Raw genomic sequence first — 9,721 nt, 5'->3', positions numbered from 1 at the left:
GCCATTCCACATTGTTGATTTTCACCACAAATGCACGACTGACTTCTGTTGTTGATTTCATTTGTTTGTTATTTCCTTCAATGTTTCTCATTCTAACACTTCTCATCGTATTGCACAGGGACGAAAGCTTGACACACATGTCTAAGGAAATCACATTGGTAAAAGGGACTGTTCTTATTCCCTTCTTTTTGTTTAATTAACAATTATCCAAGTGAGCCATTCCACATTCTCATTTCTCATTTCTCATTCTAACACTTCTCATCGTATTGCACAGGGACGAAAGCTTGACACACGTGTCTATGGAAACCACATTGGTATAAGGGACTGTTCTTATTCCCTTCCTTCTGTATAATGATTAATCATCCAAGTGAGCCATTCCACATTGTTGATTTTCTTGGACTCGGATGACACGCAGGTAGCTATAATCTCCCACGTGGTAAGGTCAATTGCTGCTGTAACCACAAATGCACGACTGACTTCTGTTGTTGATTTCATTTGTTTGTTATTTCCTTCTATGTTTCTCATTCTAACACTTTTCATCGTATTGCACAGGGACGAAAGCTTGACACACGTGTCTAAGGAAACCACTTCGGTATAAGGGACTGTTCTTATTCCCTTCTTTTTGTTTAATGAACAATTATCCAAATAAGCCATTCCACATTGTTGATTTTCTTGGACTCGGATGTCACGCAGGTAGCTATAATCTCCCACGTGGTAAGGTCAATTGCTGCTGTAACCACAAATGCACGACTGACTTCTGTTGTTGATTTCATTCGTTTGTTATTTTCTTCAATGTTTTTCATTCTAACACTTTTCATCGTATTGCACAGGGACGAAAGCTTGACACACGTGTCTAAGGAAACCACATTGGTATAAGGGACTTTTCTTATTCCCTTTTTTTTTTTTGATGAACAATTATCCAAATAAGCCATTCCACATTGTTGATTTTCTTGGACTCGGATGTCACGCAGGTAGCTATAATCTATCACGTGGTAAGGTCAATTGCTGCTGTAACCACAAATGCACGACTGACTTCTGTTGTTGATTTCATTTGTTTGTTTTTTCCTTCTATGTTTCTCATTCTAACACTTTTTATCGTATTGCACAGGGACGAAAGCTTGACACACGTGTCTAAGGAAACCGCATTGGTATAAGGGACTTTTCTTATTCCCTTTTTTCTTTTTGATGAACAATTATCCAAATAAGCCATTCCACATTGTTGATTTTCTTGGACTCGGATGTCACGCAGGTAGCTATAATCTATCACGTGGTAAGGTCAATTGCTGCTGTAACCACAAATGCACGACTGACTTCTGTTGTTGATTTCATTTGTTTGTTTTTTCCTTCTATGTTTCTCATTCTAACACTTTTCATCGTATTGCACAGGGACGAAAGCTTGACACACGTGTCTTAGGAAACCACATTGGTATAAGGGACTTTTCTTATTCCCTTTTTTCTTTTTGATGAACAATTATCCAAATAAGCCATTCCACATTGTTGAATTTCTTGGACTCGGATGTCACGCAGGTAGCTATAATCTCCCACGTGGTAAGGTCAATTGCTGCTGTAACCACAAATGCACGACTGACTTCTGTTGTTGATTTCATTCGTTTGTTATTTTCTTCAATGTTTCTCATATTAACACTTTTCATCGTATTGCACAGGGACGAAAGCTTGACACACGTGTCTAAGGAAACCATTTCGTTATAAGGACTGTTCTTATTCCCTTCTTTTTGTTTAATGAACAATTATACAAGTAAGCCATTCCACATTGTTGATTTTCTTGGACTCGGATGTCACGCAGGTAGCTATAATCTCCCACGTGGTAAGGTCAATTGCTGCTGTAACCACAAATGCACGACTGACTTCTGTTGTTGATTTCATTTGTAAGTTTTTTCTTTCTATGTTTCTCATTCTAACTCTTTTCATCGTATTACACAGGGACGAAAGCTTGACTTACGTGTCTAAGGAAGCCACATTGGTATGAGGGACTGTTCTTATTCCCTTTTTTCTTTTTGATGAACAATTATCCAAGTAAGCCATTCCACATTGTTGATTTTCTTGGACTCGGATGTCACGCAGGTAGCTATAATCTCCCACGTGGTAAGGTCAATTACTGCTGTAACCACAAATGCACGACTGACTTCTGTTTTTGATTTCATTCGCTTGTTATTTTCTTCAATTAGATTCATCTGGTGTCGTAGTGTGCAAGTATTTTTGAGAGCTCCGGTATTTCTTTCAATTTCAAAGTGACTATTTGAGTTAATTTTTTTTTATTTATATCAGCAAATAGGCTTTAGTTTTGTCTATTTTCGAGGCGACGTGTTATCTGTCAAGTGATAAGATGGCGGAGAAATTATGTAAAATCTGCAATATTTCAGTTAACCGGAGTAAACCCGGGTTGAAGTGTGCTGGTTTTTGTACCCGATTTTATCATGGAAAATGTGTTGATATTGTGGGCAAGGAGCTGGACAGCATGCGGAAGAACGGCGTGTCATGGACCTGCATCGACTGTAGGAATTCCCGTCCCCGATTATCAATCGGTGCAATACCGTCGCCGCAGCATGTGAGAGATGATTGTTCCGCTGACTCATCACATACTCTTCAGGAAATTCGCGCGGAGCTGCGACAGATAAGGGAACAACAAGCAGTTCTCCTTCAGTCGGTCAATTTCTGCAGCGATAAAATTTCTGATTTTGAGAGTCAGATTGCGAAGCTGAATGACTGTATCAAAAAGACCGATCAAGTTCATGGCGATAATAAGAGGCTCCGTTCTGATTTAGAAACCCTGCAAGCCAAATTCAACGATTTAGAACAGATATCTCGTATAAACAACATCGAAATTCAGGGCATTCCTGAAAGGAAAGATGAGAATCTAATTCATGTTGTTGAGAAAATAGGAGAATATATCGATTTTAAGGTAAATCCATCAATAATCGATTACACACATAGGGTTCAAGCTTACCAAAATTCTCCTAACAAAGTGAAAAATATAATAGTTAGATTCGTATCTCGGGGCGATAGAAACCGTTTTTTGCTGGCAGCTAAAACTAAGCGCATTGCGAGTGGTTACTCACCGAAAATGACTTTGAGTGGAGTCTCAGATGAATTTTACATCAATGAGCACCTGACAGTATCAAACAAAATTTTGTACAAACAAGTGCGGCTCGCCGCTAAAGAGAAGCAGTATAAATATGTTTGGGTTAAGAATGGAACCATTTTTTGCAGGAAATCTGATTCATCAAATATAAAGGTCATAAGGGATGTCAAATCTCTGGAGGGGATGTAATCACCGTAAATATGATCCATTTTTTCGTTTTTTTTTTTTTTTATGGAGAAGTTGTTGATTTATGGACAGAACGTTAACGGTTTACGCTCAAAGACAGAACAGTTCAAGTTAAAGACTCTGAATATTGGCGCTGATATTTTTCTTATTACCGAAACGAATCTTTTTAATGGTGTCGCAGATGCGGAAGTATTCGATTTATCTGAATTTAAAGTTTTTCGTAGAGACCGAGAGAGTGCTGGTTGTGCGGAGGGTAAAAAATCGGGTGGTGGTGTGATGGTTGGCGTTAGGAGTGTCTTCAGTGTTCGAAGTCGAGAGGATTTTCAGAGTGAGGCTGAGGATGTGTGGGTTACTATTTATGGTAATGGTGGTCGCTCAAAAATTCATATCTGTTGTGTCTACCTGCCCCCAAGAAATAATAAGGCAAGAGAAAGTTTCACTACTAAACTACATCAAATTATCGATTCAATTTCGGTCGAACCAATTGTTATTTTCGGAGATTTCAATTTTCCTTCGTTGGAATGGTCGATCAGTGAGGGTGAAAACTTTTTAGTTCCTGTAAATGTTGACAAAGATAATAATACTTTGATTGATTTACTTTCCTTTGCAGAATTTAGTCAATTCAATTTTGTTAAAAATGGGGATGGAAGAATATTAGATTTAGTTTTCTGTTCTAAGATTGAATTGAAAGACTTGAATGAGAGTGATAGTTGTTTGGTGGATCCTGATTATTATCACCCCCCCGTAGAATTTTACATTAAAAACTCCATAAGTAGAAACCTTCGAGAATCTATTAGAGGTTTTCATAATTTTAAAAAGGGTGATTACGATGATCTTAATAAATTTTATGATGGGCATAACTGGGTGAATTTTTTCAATAATCAATCTATCGATGAAGATGTATCTCTATTTTACGAAATATTAGAAAAAGGAGTAAATTTGCATGTTCCTAAAGTGAGAATAAAGAATAGGAAATTTCCGTTCTATTTTTCCACTGATACAGTAAAACTAATAAAGATGAAGAATTGTTTGCATAAAAAATGGAGGATGTATGGATTGATGTACTATTTTGAAAAATTTAGAATAATGAGAAGAAAAACTAAGAACTATATTTTTAGAGACTACCAGAACTATATTAAGGATTGTCAGAATGATATAAAGGTTGATCCAAAAAATTTTTGGAAATATGTAAGAAATTGTAAAGATGAAGGAGGTGTACCAGACAGAATGCATTATGGTGACAGGTCTGCCGAGAGTGGTGAATATATCTGTGATTTATTTGCTTCATTTTTCAGGAGTGTGTATAAACCATACTCTCAGAAATGTAACCATCATAATGATATTAGTAGTAATAATCTATTAAATTCAGTAGAATTCACCCCACAAATGGTTTTGAATAAGATAAATTCTCTGGATGCTAATAAAGGAGCGGGCTTTGATGGATATCCGTCATACTTTTTGAAAAACTGCGGTTCTAGTTTGTGTTATCCATTGTCGATCATTTTTAATAAATCGGTGCATTCTGGTACATTTCCTGATTCTTGGAAGACTTCTCTTCTTGTTCCTATCTATAAGAACTCTGGTAGTAAAGGGGATGTTGGGAATTATCGTGGGGTTAGCAAATTGTCGGTCTTTGCAAAATTATTTGAGAGTCTTGTTTTGGATGTGATGTTTCACTCTCTTAAATCATCGATGCTGGAGAATCAGCATGGCTTCTTCACGGGTCGTGGTATTGAAACTAATTTAATGGTTTACACTGACTTTATCTCGCGAGCTTTGGATAACCAGTTTCAGGTGGATTCGCTGTACACCGATTTCAGTAAGGCTTTCGATAGAGTTGATCACAATTTACTTTTGTCTAAGCTTGCTGGGGTCGGGGTGCATGGGGATCTCCTTAGATGGTTCTCTTCCTATATTTATAAACGAACGCAGCTAGTTAGTGTCAGAGGTTTCAGGTCGGCCCCTTTTGTCGTTACATCTGGGGTACCTCAGGGATCTCATTTGGGACCCATTCTATTTTTAATATTCCTTAACGATATAGGAAGCTGTTTTAGATTTGTACACTTCCTCCTTTACGCAGATGATTTGAAGATGTTCAAAGAGATAAGATCGGTTAGAGACTGTGTAGAGGTTCAGAAAGATCTTGATGCGTTCTCAGATTATTGTAGACGAAATGAATTAGATCAGAATGTAAATAAATGTTCATGCATGTCATTCTCTAGAAGCCGTACAAATATTGGGTTTCAGTATCGATTGGTTGGTTGTGAGGTGAAGAAGGTGGATCAGATTAGAGATTTGGGGGTGATTTTCGACTCAAAACTGTCATTCGGTGCTCACATCGATACTCTCATTGCTTCTGCCGGTAGGTCTTTGGGTTTCCTTTGTAGGATTTGTAGGGATTTTAACAACGAGTCAGCTATGAAAGCAATATATTTTACTTTTATTCACAGCAGAATCAATTTTGCCAGTATTATATGGAATCCTTACTATACTGTGCATAAGCAAAGGTTAGAGAGATTGCAAAATAGATTTATTAGATTCTTACATTACAAAATGACTGGTATTTACATCACTACAGGTATAAACCAAATAAGATCTCATTATCATATTGAACTATTAGAGCACCGAAGGATAAAATCGGATCTGATTTTCCTCTTCAAGACCGTGAATAACTTTTATGATTCACCCGACTTGATTTCCATGATACTTTATCACGTTCCTACGAGAACATTTAGGAATAAAAAATTACTTGTTCACAGTAGATTCAATACGAATCTTGGCAGGAATTCGCCTATCGAGAGAATGTGTAGTTTATTTAATCAATATTGTAATGAATTAGACCCATTTAATGTAAATTTGAAATCATTTAAGCGGAGTATCAGAGAAATTTTCTTTCAGTGATTATTTTATGTTATGTTGCCACATATGTACACCATAGGATGTTGTTAAAATAATTTTTGTGTATTATGTATTAGAGGATACTTTTCAGGGAGTATTCCTGTTTGTATCCCGAAACTGAATAAATAAATAAATAAATAAATGTTTCTCAATCTAACACTTTTCATCGTATTGCACAGGGACGAAAGCTTGACACACGTGTCTATGGAAACCACATCGGTATAAGGGACTGTTCTTATTCCATTCTTTCTGTATAATGATCAATTATCCAAGTAAGCCATTCCACATTGTTGATTTTCTTGGACTCGGATGTCACGCAGGTAGCTATCATCTCCCACGTGGTAAGGTCAATTGCTGCTGTAACCACAAATGCACGACTGACTTCTGTTGTTGATTTCATTTGTTTGTTATTTCCTTCAATGTTTCTCATTCTAACTCTTTTCATCGTATTACACAGGGACGAAAGCTTGACTTACGTGTCTAAGGAAGCCACATTGGTATGAGGGACTGTTCTTATTCCCTTTTTTCTTTTTGATGAACAATTATCCAAGTAAGCCATTCCACATTGTTGATTTTCTTGGACTAGGATGTCACGCAGCTAGCTATAATCTCCCACGTGGTAAGGTCAATTGCTGCTGTAACCACAAATGCACGACTGACTTCTGTTGTTAATTTCATTTGTTTGTTATTTTCTTCAATGTTTCTCATTCTAACACTTTTCATCGTATTGCACAGGGACGAAAGCTTGACACACGTGTCTAAGGAAACCACAAGGGTTTGTTCTCATTCCCTTTTTTCTTTTTGATGAACACAAAATGGCATCCAAGTAAGCCATTCCACATTGTTGATTTTCATGGACTCGGATGTCACGCAGGTAGCTATAATCTTCCACGTGGTAAGGTCAATTGCTGCTGTAACCACAAATGCTCGACTGACTTCTACTGTTGATTTCATTCGTTTGTTATTTTCTTCAATGTTTCTCATTCTAACACTTCTCATCGTATTGCACAGGGACGAAAGCTTGACACACGTGTCTAAAGAAACAACTCTGGTATAAGGACTGTTCTTATTCCCTTCTTTTTGTTTAATAAACAATTATCCAAGTAAGCCATTCCACATTGTTGATTTTCTTGGACTCGGATGTCACGCAGGTAGCTATAATCTCCCACGTGGCAATTTTTTAAGGTCCGGGGTAAGGAAAATTCGAGAAAATTCAATCTCTCTACAAAAATCGTTATATCTCCTAAACTATTCGTCGCAAACCCCTCAAATAAAAACTTTCGTGATCTACGTGAACAGATCAATAGAAAAAGAGGTATTTTATTACCAAGAAAGATCTTTTAATTTTTTACAATTTTTCAAGGTCCGGGGTAAGGAAAATTCGAGAAAATTCAATCTCTCTATAAAAATCGTTATATCTCCTAAACTATTCGTCGCAGACTCCTCAAATAAAAACTTTCGTGATCTACATGACCAGATCAATAGAAAAGAAGGTATATTATTACCAAGAAGGAACTTTCAATTTTTTACAATTTTTTAAGGTCCGGGGTAAGGAAAATTCGAGAAAATTCGAGAAAATTTTTCGACTCAAATATTGTCGGCGAGAGTTGGATTCGAATAACCATGAACTGCCAATACCAACTCTGCTTACCGATTTTCCGTAGTCCCCATAGTTTAGGAGAAATTTGAATCCGAAATTTTTGGAAAAAACCGTAAAAATTCAATCTCTCTACAAAAATCGTTATATCTCCTAAACTATTCGTCGCGAACCCCTCAAATAAAAACTTTCGTGATTTACGTGACCAGATCAATAGAAAAAGAGGTATATTATTACCAAGAAAGAACTTTTAATTTTTTACAATTTTTTAAGGTCCGGGGTAAGGAAAATTCGAGAAAATTCAATCTCTCTACAAAAATCGTTATATCTCCTAAACTATTCGTCGCAGACCCCTCAAATAAAAACTTTCGTGATCTTCGTGAACAGATCAATAGAAAAAGAGGTATTTTATTACCAAGAAAGATCTTTTAATTTTTTTCAATTTTTCAAGGTCCGGGGTAAGGAAAATTCGAGAAAATTCAATCTCTCTATAAAAATCGTTATATCTCCTAAACTATTCGTCGCAGACTCCTCAAATAAAAACTTTCGTGATCTACATGACCATATCAATAGAAAAAGAGGTATATTATTACCAAGAAGGAACTTTTAATTTTTTACAATTTTTCAAGGTCCGGGGTAAGGAAAATTCGAGAAAATTTTTCGACTCAAATATTGTCAGGCGAGAGTGGGATTCGAATAACCATGAACTGCCAATACCAACTCTGATTACCGATTTTCCGTAGTCCCCATGGTTTAGGAGAAATTTGAATTCGAAATTTTTGGAAAAAACCGTTAAAATTCAATCTCTCTACAAAAATCGTTATATCTCCTAAACTATTCGTCGCAAACCCCTCAAATAAAAACTTTCGTGATCTACGTGACCAGATCAATAGAAAAAGAGGTATATTATTACCAAGAAGGAACTTTTAATTTTTTACAATTTTTTAAGGTCCGGAGTAAGGAAAATTCGAGAAAATTCGAGAAAATTCTTCGGCTCAAATATTGTCATTCGTGAGTGGAATTCGAATAATCATGAACTGCCAATACCAACTCTGCTCACCGATTTTCCGTAGTCCCCATAGGTTAGGAGAAATTTGAAGTCGAAATTTTTGGAAAAAACCGTAAAAATTCAATCTCTCTACAAAAATCGTTATATCTCCTAAACTATTCGTCGCGAACCCCTCAAATAAAAACTTTCGTGATTTACGTGACCAGATCAATAGAAAAAGAGGTATATTATTACCAAGAAAGAACTTTTAATTTTTTACAATTTTTTAAGGTCCGGGGTAAGGAAAATTCGAGAAAATTCAATCTCTCTACAAAAATCGTTATATCTCCTAAACTATTCGTCGCAGACCCCTCAAATAAAAACTTTCGTGATCTTCGTGAACAGATCAATAGAAAAAGAGGTATTTTATTACCAAGAAAGATCTTTCAATTTTTTTCAATTTTTCAAGGTCCGGGGTAAGGAAAATTCGAGAAAATTCAATCTCTCTATAAAAATCGTTATATCTCCTAAACTATTCGTCGCAGACTCCTCAAATAAAAACTTTCGTGATCTACATGACCATATCAATAGAAAAAGAGGTATATTATTACCAAGAAGGAACTTTTAATTTTTTACAATTTTTCAAGGTCCGGGGTAAGGAAAATTCGAGAAAATTTTTCGACTCAAATATTGTCAGGCGAGAGTGGGATTCGAATAACCATGAACTGCCAATACCAACTCTGATTACCGATTTTCCGTAGTCCCCATGGTTTAGGAGAAATTTGAATTCGAAATTTTTGGAAAAAACCGTAAAAATTCAATCTCTCTACAAAAATCGTTATATCTCCTAAACTATTCGTCGCGAACCCCTCAAATAAAAACTTTCGTGATCTACGTGAACAGATCAATAGAAAAAGAGGTATATTATCACCAAGAAGGAACTTTTAATTTT

The sequence above is a fragment of the Harmonia axyridis genome, chromosome 3, assembly GCF_914767665.1.
Source record: "Harmonia axyridis chromosome 3, icHarAxyr1.1, whole genome shotgun sequence".
In the NCBI taxonomy this organism is placed as follows: domain Eukaryota; kingdom Metazoa; phylum Arthropoda; class Insecta; order Coleoptera; family Coccinellidae; genus Harmonia; species Harmonia axyridis.
This window is presented reverse-complemented; position numbering follows the sequence as displayed.